Raw genomic sequence first — 10,623 nt, 5'->3', positions numbered from 1 at the left:
TGGCTCCCTGTACTGGTAAAGGAAGTGGAGTCCGGGGTGTCTGAGTCCTTGAATTTTCCCATGATCAGCTCCTTGAGGTATGTGAATCGGCGCTCTCTCATCTTAGCTTTGTGTTCCTGCCGATCCAACCTTTCGAGTATCTGATGGAGCAGTTGGTCTGTGGTAGGTGCTTGTGGTGTTGAAGGAGGGATGTCTGCAGCCGGTTCAATAGGCTGGCTTGTAGTGGCTGCTGAGGGTCTGATATATTTCCCATTAGGGACATATTGATCATCCCGTAGAAGTATGGCTTTGGTGTCCCCAGCTTGGAAGGAGACTCCGGCTGCTGAGATAAGATCTGAGACCAAGGCGGGGAAAGGTAAGTTGCCCGCAATTGTACGTGTCCCATGGCATTCCAGATGTGTCTTGGTAGGTTCAGAGGTTGGTCTGTAAGGATGCACCATAGTAGAACGGCCATGTCCGCAGTGAAGGAGGACTCGTGAGTGCTTGGAAAGACGTAACGGGACATGATCTGTGCCCATACGCGAGCCTCCAAGGTAAGTGCTGAAGCCGATATTCCCTTAGGGCGGGTACGATGGTATCCGTAGATCCAACGGCTGCCAGGTAGTGCGATAACTCTGAGAACGGCGTCCCAGTCAAATTGGTACATCTAGCGCTTGAGTGCGGCTTCTTGAAAGGCGTCCAAACCTTATGGAATAGGGGGACGACCTAGAGCTCTTTGAATGGCCTCTTCTGCAATGGGGACTTGCTTCTGACGGACAAAGACAGATTGCAGGGTTGGCAGGTGAAAGTTGGAGTAGAACTCGACTACCCAAGAAAGTTGACCTGCCTCAGCTGTCTCTGTAGGAAACCCCATTGTCTTTGTGCAATTTGCGGCTCAACAAAGGTAGCAATATGGTTTGGGAGGAGAAGAAGGTATTCATTGTTGTACCTCCTTTCTGCCAGGATGGGGAACAACTGCTCACAATAGCGATTGCGAAATCGCGCAGTGTCCTTTGCTGGGAAGGCTTTTTCTTTATCATCAACCTTTATAATCCTCTTAAGTCTCTTTGTTGAGGGTTTAACCGCAGTTGAAGAGGGTTTTTCCACTAATGCTCTTTTTGTTCCTCTTCTTGCTGTTGATTTGGGAGTAGCTTTTTCTTTTTCTTTCTTGGTGGCCATTCTGAAAAAGGGAAGAGAAATTAAATTAAATTCAAAGAGATAGAGCAAGGAAGAGAACGGAAAAGGATGGTTATGAATGCATATTTAAAGGTAAATGATGTTAACACATGGTCATAACTACATGTGAAAAGTCATTAATGGAAAATAGTGAGTGCATATGACGACAAGTGAATGCAAGGTGTTTATTGGCATGCTGGCAAAGGTATGAGTAGCATAGATCAAGCATCACTTGTAACAAACTATCACGTTTGTATTGACAATTATTTATAACGAATAAAATATAAAAGGGGTTTTGTGAAAATTGGGCATTTAATAGTAGAATAGAATAACGTAGAAAAGTACATAATGCCATATGGGCGTTTTCACAAACACATAGCATGCATGGTGAAATAATGTATGGAAAGTATTAAATTGAACATGCAAGCAACCCTTTGAAAAGTAATATATAATTGCCAAACAAATTTAGAACAATCCACAAGCATATAATGAGAAATAATGACTCAAATAAATTTCTAACACCAAGTAAAAAGGAAGAAAATATGAATAATGAAAGTAAAAAGAAAAGAAAAGAAGATAACATAGAAAAATAGGAAGAAGAAGAGAAAAGTAAGGAGAGAAGAAGAAAAGAAAACCTTGTTAATAGGGGTGAGAGAGAGAGTGAGAGTGTAAAAAGTGAGAAAGAAGGAAGAAGGAAGAAGGGAGGAGGAAGAAATAAGGAGGGAAAAGAGAAAATAGGATTTGAGGAGAAAAAGATAAGATAAGTGGTAAATCAGGGGAGCTGTGCGGTGCAATTGACGCGGTCACGTGGGGCACGCGGTCGCGCGACTTGCGCTTATACTGATTGACGCGGTCGCGTCGGTCACGCGGTCACGTGACCCGTTTTATGCTACTAGCGCGAGGGCAGCCTCGCACTCGCACAACTCTCTGTTCAAAATCATTAATTGCTAAATATTGGGTGACGCGATCGTGTGGGACATGCGATCGCGTGAGTGGCCATTAGAAGGATATGACGCGGTCGCGTCGGTCACGCGGTCACGTGAGAAGGATTGTGCGTTCAGCACCAATCCAGCACCACTCTAGCACAACTTTCGATCGTGCACCCTTTTGACGTCGAATCCCAGGGCACGCGGCCGCGTGGGTCACGCGGTCGCATGGGAGGCCAATGTTTCCATGTGACGCGGACGCGTCGACGACACGGTCGCGTGGGGCAATTTGTGCCATTGGCACACCTCCAGCCACGCTCCTGCGTGACTCTCTGTTCGTTTATTATTTTCTCCCATCTCGTTATGACGCGGACGCGTCAATGATGCGGTCGCGTCGCGTAACATTTTTTTTAAATAAAAGTATGTAAATGCAGATGCACGAAATGTACTAATAAAGAGAAGAGTTATTAAATAGAAAATCTAAAAACAAAGAAAAGAACGATCATACCATGGTGGGTTGTCTCCCACCTAGCACTTTGCTTTAACGTCCGTAAGTTGGACGCTCCATTAGCTCAATCTTCGGCTTTGTGAGGATCTTCCAAGAGGAAGATCTCGAGCTCCTTGTTTTTCTTCAGCTGCTCGCCATGGTACAGCTTTAAACGATGTCCATTAACCTTGATAAGTTCAGAGCTTGAAGGATGGCTTAGGTGATAAACTCCATACGGTTCGGCCTTCTCTACTCTGTATGGACCATCCCATCTTAATCTCAACTTGCCTGGCATGAGTCCCAGTCGAGATTTATAAAGGAGGACTAAGTCCCCAGGTTGGAACTCTTTTCTCTTAATGTGCTTATCATGTACAGCCTTCATCTTCTCCTTGTATAGTCTGGAGTTCTCATAAGCTTCTAGGCGAAGGCTTTCCAATTCTTGCAGTTGCAATTTCCTTTCAACTCCGGCTTCCTCAATTCCCATGTTGCACTCCTTTACTGCCCAAAAGGCTTTGTGCTCGACTTCAACAGGGAGATGACAAGCTTTTCCATAGACTAAGCGGAAAGGACTCATCCCAATGGGTGTCTTGTATGCGGTTCTGTACGCCCAAAGTGCATCTTGTAGCCTGGTGCTCCAGTCTCTTCTATGAGGTTTGACTATCTTCTGCAAGATACGCTTTATCTCTCTGTTCGACACCTCGGCTTGCCCATTAGTCTGAGGATGGTATGCTGTTGCAACCTTATGAATAATTCCATGCTTCTTCATTAATCCTGTTAGTCTCCTGTTACAAAAATGGGTGCCTTGATCGCTCACGATTGGTCGTGGTGATCCAAAGCGACAAATAATGAGGTTTCTCACAAAGGAAACAACAGTGTTAGCATCATCAGTGCGGGTAGGAATTGCTTCCACCCATTTGGAAACGTAATCTACAGCTAACAATATATAAAAATAACCATTAGAATTTGGAAATGGACCCATGAAGTCAATGCCCCAAACATAAAAAATTTCACAAAAAAGCATAATTTGTTGAGGCATCTCGTCTCTCCTGGATATATTACCAAATTTTTGGCATGGAAAACAAGATCTACAAAATTCAGCAGCGTCTCTAAAAAGTGTAGGCCACCAGAATCCACAGTCTAAGATTTTTCTAGCTGTTCTTTGAGGGCCAAAATGTCATCCACTCTCAGATGAGTGACAGGCCTCTAAGATGGATTGGAATTCTGATTGAGGCACACACCGTCTAATTACCTGGTCAGCGCCACATCTCCATAAATATAGGTCATCCCATATATAATATTTAGACTCACTTTTCAGCTTGTCTCTTTGATGCTTAGAAAAGTTTGGAGAAAAGGTGCGGCTAACTAGATAATTAGCTACAAGTGCATACCAAGGGACTACATCAGATACTGCTTACAGATTATCAAATGGGAAATTATCAGCTATAGAAGTGGGGTCATCTAAAATGTGCTCAAGGCGACTCAAATGGTCTGCCACTAAATTTTGGTTACCACTCCTATCCTTAATTTCTAAATCAAATTCTTGTAATAGCAGTATCCAACATATAAGCCTTGGTTTGGACTCCTTTTTAGCTAATAGATACTTTAGAGCTGCGTGGTCTGAGTACACTACTACCTTCGTACCAAGTAAATAGGCTCGGAATTTATCCAGAGCAAAAACAATAGCAAGAAGCTCTTTCTCAATAGTAGTGTAATTGGACTGTGATGCATCTAGAGTTTTAGACGCATAAGCAATAACAAAATGATCCTTACCTTCACGCTGAGCCAATGCTGCTCCTACTGCATGGTTGGAAGCGTCGCACATTATTTCAAATGGCTGGCTCCAGTCTGGTCCTCTCACAATTGGAGCTTGAGTCAGGGCGGTCTTCAGCTTATCAAACGCTTGTTTGCAATCTTGGTGCACGAAATTGTGATCTCCAGGCTCGAACAAATCCTGGTAATGGCTCCAAAGCTTGGTGCTCTGATCTTAATTCATAATTGTCACAACTTCGATACAACTAACCAGCAAGTGCACTGGGTCGTCCAAGTAATACCTTACGTGAGTAAGGGTCGAATCCCACGGAGATTGTTGGTATGAAGCAAGCTATGGTCACCTTGTAAATCTCAGTCAGGCAGATATAAAGTGATAATGGTGTTTTCGAATATTATATAATAAAATAGGGATAGAGATACTTATATAAATCATTGGTAGGAATTTCAGATAAGCGAATGGAGATGCTTTTCGTTCCTCTGAACCTCTGCTTTCCTGCTATCTTCATCCAATCAGTCTCACTCCTTTCCATGGCTGGCTTTATGTGATACATCACCACTGTCAATGGCTACTTTCGGTCATCTCTCGGGAAAATGATCCAATGCCCTGTCACGGCACGGCTAATCGTCTGGAGGCATCACCCTTGTCAATGGCTTCATCTTATCCTCTTAGTGAATAATATGCTCACGCACCCTGTCACGGCACGGCTATTCATCTGTCGGTTCTCGATCATGCTGGAATAGGATTTACTATCCTTTTGCGTCTGTCACTAACGCCCTGCAATCGCGAGTTAGGAGCTCGTCACAGTCATTCAATCATTGAATCCTACTCGGAATACCACAGACAAGGTTTAGACTTTCCGGATTCTCTTGAATGCCGCCATCATTCTAGCTTACGCCACGAAGATTCTGGTTAGGAGATCTAAGAGATACTCATTCTAGCTTAATTCATGTAGAACAGAAGTGTTTGTCAGGCACGCGTTCATAAGGGAGAAGGATGATGAGCGTCACACATAATCATCACCTTCATCACGTTCTTGGGTGCGAATGGATATCTTAGAAGCGAAATAAGAAGAATTGAATAGAAAACAGTAGTACTTTGCATTAATCTTTGAGGAACAGCAGAGCTCCACACCTTAATCTATGGAGTGTAGAAACTCTACCGTATGAAAATACATAAGTGAACGTCCAGGCATGGCCGAGATGGCCAGCCCCCTAAACGAGATCACAGGATCAAAATACAATCCAGGATGCCTAATACAATAGTAAGAGGTCCTATTTATAATAAACTAGCTACTAGGGTTTACATGAGTAAGTATTTGATGTATAAATCCACTTCCGGGGCCCACTTGGTGTGTGTTTGGGCTGAGCTTAAGTGTTGCACGTGCAGAGGCCATTTGTGGAGTTGAACACCAGTTTTTGTGCCAGTTTGGGCGTTCAACTCTGGTTTTGGATCCTTTTCTGGCGCTGGACGCCAGATTTGGGTAGAAAGCTGGCGTTGAACGCCAGTTTACGTCGTCAATTCTTGGCCAAAGTATGGACTATTATATATTGCTGGAAAGCCCTGGATGTCTACTTTCCAACGCAATTGGAAGCGCGCCATTTCGAGTTCTGTAGCTCCAGAAAAATTCACTTTGAGTGTAGGGAGGTCAGAATCCAACAGCATCAGCAGTCCTTTTGCAACCTCTGAATCTGATTTCTGCTCAAGTCCCTCAATTTCAGCCAGAAAATACCTGAAATCATAGAAAAATACACAAACTCATAGTAAAGTCCAGAAATGTGAATTTAACACAAAATCTATTAAAAACATCCCTAAAAGTAACTAGATCCTACTAAAAACATACTAAAAACAATGTCAAAAAGCGTATAAATTATCCGCTCATCACAACACCAAACTTAAATTGTTGCTTGTCCCCAAGCAAATGAAAATCAAAATAGGATAAAAAGAATAGAATATACTATAAATTCCAAACTATCAATGAAACAGAGCTTCAATCATATGAGCGGGACTTATAGTTTTTTGCCTCTTGAATAGTTTTGGCATCTCACTTTATCCATTGAGGTTCAGAATGATTGGCATCTATAGGAACTTCAGATTTCGAATAGTGTTATTGACTCTCTTAGTTCAGTATGATGATTCTTGAACACAGCTTCTTTATGAGTCTTGGCCGTGGCCCTAAGCACTTTGTTTTCCATTATTACCACCGGATACATAAATGCCACAGACATATAATTGGGTGAACCCTTTCAGATTGTGACTCAGCTTTGCTAAAGTCCCCAATTAGAGGTGTCCAGGGTTCTTAAGCACACTCTTTTTTTGCTTTGGACCTTGACTTTAACCGCTCAGTCTCAAGTTTTCACTTGACACCTACACGCCACAAGCACATGGTTAGGGACAGCTTGGTTTAGCCGCTTAGACCAGGATTTTATTCCTTTAGGCCCTCCTATCCACTGATGCTCAAAGCCTTGGGATCCTTTTTATTTCCCTTGCCTTTTGGTTTTAAGGGTTATTGGCTTTTTGCTCTTGCCTCTTGGTTTTAAGAGCTTTGGCTTTTTCTGCTTGCTTTTTCTTTTTCTTTCTATATTTTTTTTTTCGCCAATTTTTTTTTCTGCAAGCTTTGTTCTTTGCTGCTTTTTCTTGCTTCAAGAATCATTTTTATGATTTTTCAGATTATCAAATAACTTGTCTCCTAGTCATCATTCTTTCAAGAGCCAACATATTTAACATTCTTAAACAACAACTTCAAAAGACATATGCACTGTTCAAGCATACATTCAGAAAACAAGAAGCATTGTCACCACATCAATATGATTAAACTAAGTTCAAGGATAAATTCGAGACTTATGTACTTCTTGTTCTTTTAAATTAAAACAGTTTTTATTTTAAGAGAGGTGATGGATTCATAGGACATTCATATCTTTAAGACAGAGTTACTAACTACTAATGATCATGTAATGAAGACACAAACACAGATAAGCACATAACATAGAAAACGAAAAACAGAAGAAATAAGAACAAGGAATGAGTCCACCTTAGTGATGTCCTTGAACTCTTCTATGTCTCTTCCTTGTCTTTGCTGCTCCTCCTTCATTGCTTTTAGATCTTCTCTGATTTCATGAAGGATGATGGAGTGCTCTTGATGTTCCACCCTTAGTTGCTTCCAATAATTGTGTGGAAGAAAATGTATCCCCTGAGGTATCTCAGGAATCTCTTGATTTGCAGTCAAATGTTCTACCACTGAGCTATAGACCCTTGATGGAAGCTTTTGTCTTCCCTTTCCTCTTTCTAGAGGCTTCTCTGGCCTTAGGTGCCATCAATGGTTATGGAAAAAACAAAAAAGCTATGCTTTTTACCACACCAAACTTAGAATGTTGCTCGCCCTCGAGCAAAAGAAGAAAGAATAGAAGAATAAGAAGAAGATATGGAGGAGATGGAGGGAGATGTGTATTCGGCCATATGGGTGGGATTGGGTGGGAAAGAGATGTTGAATTTTGAAGGAAAGTGGGTGTTTGGATGTGAGTGGTAAAGAGTTAATAGGGAAGAGTGTTTATTGGGAATAGAGGATGATTGAGAAGAGAGAAGAGAGTGAGTGGAGGTAGGTTGGGATACTGTGGGGTCCACAGATCCTGAGGTGTCAAGGCATTTACATCCCTGCACCAATTTAGGCATGTAAAATGCCCTTGCACACAACTCTGGGCGTTCAGCGCCAGGTTGGTGCCCATTTTGGGCGTTCAACGCCCCTTTGCTGCCATTTCTGGCGTTGAACGCCAGAACCATGCTTGTTCTGGGCGTTCAGCGCCAGGATGCTCCCATTCTGGGCGTTCAGCGCCAGAACTATGCTCTGTTCTGGCGTTTGAACGCCAGACAGATGCTCCTCCAGGGTGTGATTTTTCTTCTGCTGTTTTTGATTCCGTTTTCAATTTTTATATTTATTTTGTGACTCCTCATGATCATGAACCTAAGAAAACATGAAAAACAATAAAAATAAGAATTAGATAAACATTGGGTTGCCTCCCAACAAGCGCTTCTTTAATGTCAATAGCTTGACAGTGGGCTCTCATGGAGCCTCACAGATGTGCAGATGAGACTCTCCAACACCAAACTTAGAGTTTGACTGTGGGGGCTCTGGTTGACTCTGCTTTGAGAGAAGCTTTTCATGCTTCCTCTTCATGGTTGCAGAGGGAGATCCTTGAGTTTTAAATACAAGGGAGTCCTCATTCCATTGAAGGACTATTTCACCTCTGTCAACATCAATCACAGCTCTTGTAGTGGCCAGGAAAGGTCTTCCTAGGATGATGGATTCATCCTCTTCCTTTCCAGTATCCAGGACTATGAAATCAGTAGGTATGTAAAGGCCCTCAACCTTTACTAATACATCTTTTACTTGTCCATAAGCCTGTTTTCTTGAGCTGTCTGCCATCTCTAGTGAGATTTTAGCAGCTTGCACCCCATAGATTCCCAGTTTCTCTATTACAGAGAGGGGCATGAGGTTTATCCCTGAACCAAGGTCACACAGAGCCTTAAAGATCATGGTGCCTATGGTACAAGGGATTATGAACTTTCCAGGATTCTGTCTCTTCTGAGGCAATGTCAGTTGATCCAGATCACTTAGTTCATTGATGAACAAGGGAGGTTCAACTTCCCAAGCATCAATGCCAAATAATTTGGCATTCAGCTTCATGATTGCACCAAGAAACTTGGCAGTTTGCTCTTCAGTGACATCCTCATTCTCTTCAGAAGAGGAATACTCATCAGAGCTCATGAAGGGCATAAGGAGGTTCAATGGAATCTCTATGGTCTCTAGATGAGCCTCAGAGTCCTTTGGTTTCTCAGAGGGAAGCTCCTTATTGATCACTGGACGTCTCAGGAGGTCTTCCTCCTTGGGATTCACGTCTTCTCCTCTCCTCACAGGTTCGGCCATGGTGCTTATGTCAATGGCCTTGCACTCTCCTTTTGGGTTCTCTTCTGTATTGCTTGGGAGAGTACTAGGAGGGATTTCAGTGATCCTTTTACTCAGCTGGCCCACTTGTGCTTCCAAATTTCTAATGGAAGACCTTGTTTCATTCATGAAACTTACAGTGGCCTTAGATAGATCAGAGACTAGATTTGCTAAATTAGAAGCATTTTGTTCAGAGTTCTCTGTCTGTTGCTGAGTGGATGATGGAAAAGGCTTGCTATTGCTAAACCTGTTTCTTCCACCATTATTAAAGCCTTGTTGGGGCTTTTGATCCTTCCATGAGAAATTTGGATGATTTCTCCATGTTGAGTTATAGGTGTTTCCATAAGGTTCACCTAAGTAATTTACCTCTGCTATTGCAGGGTTCTCAGGATCATAAGCTTCTTCTTCAGAAGATGCCTCTTGAGTACTGTTGGATGCAGCTTGCATTCCATGCAGACTCTGAGAGATCATATTGACTTGCTGAGTCAATATTTTATTCTGTGCCAATATGGCATTCAGAGTATCAACTTCAAGAACTCCCTTCTTCATAGGCGTCCCATTACTCACAGGATTCCTTTCAGAAGTGTACATGAACTGGTTATTAGCAACCATGTCAATGAGTTCTTGAGCTTCTGCAGGCGTTTTCTTTAGGTGAATGGATCCACCTGCAGAAGTGTCCAGTGACATCTTTGATAGCTCAGATAAACCATCATAGAATATATCCAGGATGGTCCATTCTGAAAGCATGTCAGAAGGACAATTTTTGGTCAACTATTTGTATCTTTCCCAAGCTTCATAGAGGGATTCACCTTCTTTCTGTCTGAAGGTTTGAACATCAGCTCTAAGCTTGCTCAGCTTTTGAGGAGGAAAGTACTTGGCTAAGAAAGCCGTGACCAGCTTATCCCAAGAGTTCAGGCTGTCTTTGGGTTGAGAATCCAACCATAATCTAGCTCTGTCTCTTACAGCAAAAGGGAAAAGCATGAGCCTGTAGACTTCAGGATCTACTCCATTAGTCTTAACAGTATCACATATCTGCAAGAATTCAGTTAAGAACTGAAAAGGATCTTCAAATGGAAGTCCATGAAACTTGCAGTTCTGCTGCATCAGAGAAACTAATTGAGGTTTCAGCTCAAAATTGTTTGCTCCAATGGCAGGAATGGAGATGCTTCTTCCATGTAAATTGGAATTAGGTGCAGTAAAGTCACCAAGCATCTTCCTTATATTATTATTATTTTCGGCTTCCATCTCCTCTTCCTGTTCGAAAATTTCTGAAAGGTTATCTCTGGATTGTTGTAATTTAGTTTCTCTTAATTTTCTCTTCAGAGTCCTTTCAGGTTCTGGATCTGCT

At 42.3% G+C, this 10,623-nt stretch overlaps 1 non-coding gene across 1 annotated transcript; it reads left to right on the top strand.

Annotated features, from left to right (window-relative positions):
- Positions 1 to 10,016: 10,016 nt before the first annotated feature.
- LOC148566903 (small nucleolar RNA R71) lies at positions 10,017 to 10,124 on the top strand. The gene has a single exon (XR_015881478.1). It is a non-coding gene; the product is annotated as a small nucleolar RNA R71 (small nucleolar RNA).
- The last annotated feature ends 499 nt before the right edge of the window (positions 10,125 to 10,623 follow it).

Source organism: Arachis ipaensis, chromosome B4, assembly GCF_059453495.1.
Source record: "Arachis ipaensis isolate K30076 ecotype BB chromosome B4, ASM5945349v1, whole genome shotgun sequence".
Classification (NCBI taxonomy): domain Eukaryota; kingdom Viridiplantae; phylum Streptophyta; class Magnoliopsida; order Fabales; family Fabaceae; genus Arachis; species Arachis ipaensis.
Note: the sequence above shows the minus strand (reverse complement) of the source record. Positions and strands in the feature narration are given on the sequence as shown.